At 36.9% G+C, this 2176-nt stretch overlaps 1 non-coding gene across 1 annotated transcript; it reads left to right on the forward strand.

Annotated features, from left to right (window-relative positions):
• The first annotated feature begins 310 nt into the window (after window positions 1–310).
• On the forward strand, window positions 311–444 carry LOC129400683 (small nucleolar RNA SNORA42/SNORA80 family). Its single transcript, XR_008627870.1, has one exon. It is a non-coding gene; the product is annotated as a small nucleolar RNA SNORA42/SNORA80 family (small nucleolar RNA).
• The last annotated feature ends 1732 nt before the right edge of the window (window positions 445–2176 follow it).

Raw genomic sequence — 2176 nt, forward strand, 5'->3', positions numbered from 1 at the left:
TTCCCTGCTTCCTATTGCTCATGGAAATTGAATGGGGGCACCATTTTCAGGTCTGATCCAAAGAGAGCTCTCAGGTGTTATCCTTCATGATTTTACTTCCTTTGAATTCTGAAAAAGAAGACTAGTTGCAGGGTGATATTAGAGTTCATTTTAAGGATAATTGTGCATCAAGTTGGAAGGAAGCTGAAAGCCTGAGTTTGTCACTAATTATATCTCCATATCCACAGCAGTTTTGTTCACAACAGCCAAACCATGGAACTAACCTAAATGTCCATCAACAGATAACTGGATGAAAAAAACTCTGTTGTCTGCATGGGTTTGAATTTTTGGCACATCTCTCCCTCTGGGCCTTTCATAGTGCCCCATATTAGAACAAGCTGCAGCCTCAAACCATTGCCTGGTCCTTGCCAGTGGGCTGTAGGAACTAATGCAGATTGCACTATACAAGGGGGAAAAGGGGAAAAAGGAAAAAAAACACTTCTTTATATTCAATGCAAGTTTACCATTCGAAAATAAAATTGTCCTTTTGGAAATAAATTTTATTGAACATGAGATGATTATGCTTAGGGAACTAAGTCAAGAAGTTAAAGACAATTATTGGATCAATTTTCTCATATGTAGAATATAAATAAATAAAGCCAGCAACCTTGCAAAAATTGACAATATTACTCATAGTCTTGTGAAAACGATGGTGGTTACTAGAAGGAAAATGAAGGGAGCAGGAAGGAATGAATAGAAGACATTATTCCATGGTAAGATAGAACTTTGGTGATTGTATGGAGTTTTACATACAAACATACATAGGCATGAATCAAAATGGCTGAAATTTCATAACTTTACAAACTGAAGATAAATCAAGAATACAAAATAAATTTTAAAATTAATCTTGTTTGTGTTGTCAGTGAACTTTTAGGGTTTATTTGTTATGGTAGTCAGTGTTAACTGAACTAGCACAGCTCTACATTTCAATTCTCTCAACCATTTCAAAGGCTACAATAAATATAAAATTTCATAGAACTTATGGTATTAAGCTCTAGTTGACATAGTGAAAAATATACTTGAAACTGCACTGGAGCAAAGATAATGGAAGGTCATTTCCTTGTTTAGTTTATAAAATATTAAGACTTCCCTTAAAAAATTTATTTATTCATTTTATTTAATCACTGTGAGAACAGTTATGAAGCTTTCAGGTTTAAGTCTCAGTCATACAATGATCAAACACCCATTCCTTCACCAGTGCACATGTTCCACCACCAAGAACCCTAGTATACCCCCCATCCAACCCCCCACTCTGCCTGTGTGGCAGATGATTTTCACTTTACTCTCTCTTTACTTTGATTACATTCAACTTTTTGAGAGAAGACCCACTATTATTATTTGGAATTTACCCCCAACAATCAGACCTACCGAAAAGGCATCATTAGGTTTTTAAAAAAAATTTATTGAATCACTGTGAGATAGTTACAGGCTTTCATGTTTGGGTTACAATCACACAATGATCAAGCACCCATCACTCCACCAGTGCACATTTCCCACCACCAATATCCCGGTATACCCCCCTTTCCCACCCTCCCCCTGCCTCCATGGCAGACAATATTCCCCGTACTCTCTACTTTTGGGCATTATGGCTTGCAACACAGACACTGAGAGGTCATCATGTTTGGTCCATTATCTACTTTCAGAACACATCTCCCATCGCGACTGATTCCTCCAGTCATAATTTTTTTTAGATAATTTGTTTTCTATTGCTGATAATGAAGAGTATATGATGTCGTACGGTCATTATCATGGTTTTGTAATTCTGGTATTTTAGTAATTAAGTCCAGAGGAATTTCTGCCAGAAGCCGTTGGGTTCCAAGATTGGTTTGTGTGCCTCGGGGATCATGGTTAAGGCTTCCCTTTTGCTAAACTTATTTCCTACTTTTGTTTTTCTGACAATATTTCTCCAAAACTGTAATCTTGGAGAGGTCCATGTGGCAAAGTATTGATGATGAAATCCACTCAACAGCCAGAGAGAAACTGTCTAACAGCTCTTAAATAACTGAAAACTTCTAATAACTACACGGAAATGTGGCTTTCTTTGGTTGAATTCTTAAATGAGACTCCAGTATCAGTCAATATCTTCATTTCACTCTTGTGATAAATGCTGGCACAGAGGATTCAACTATGCTGTACA

Source organism: Sorex araneus, chromosome X, assembly GCF_027595985.1.
Source record: "Sorex araneus isolate mSorAra2 chromosome X, mSorAra2.pri, whole genome shotgun sequence".
NCBI lineage: Eukaryota > Metazoa > Chordata > Mammalia > Eulipotyphla > Soricidae > Sorex > Sorex araneus.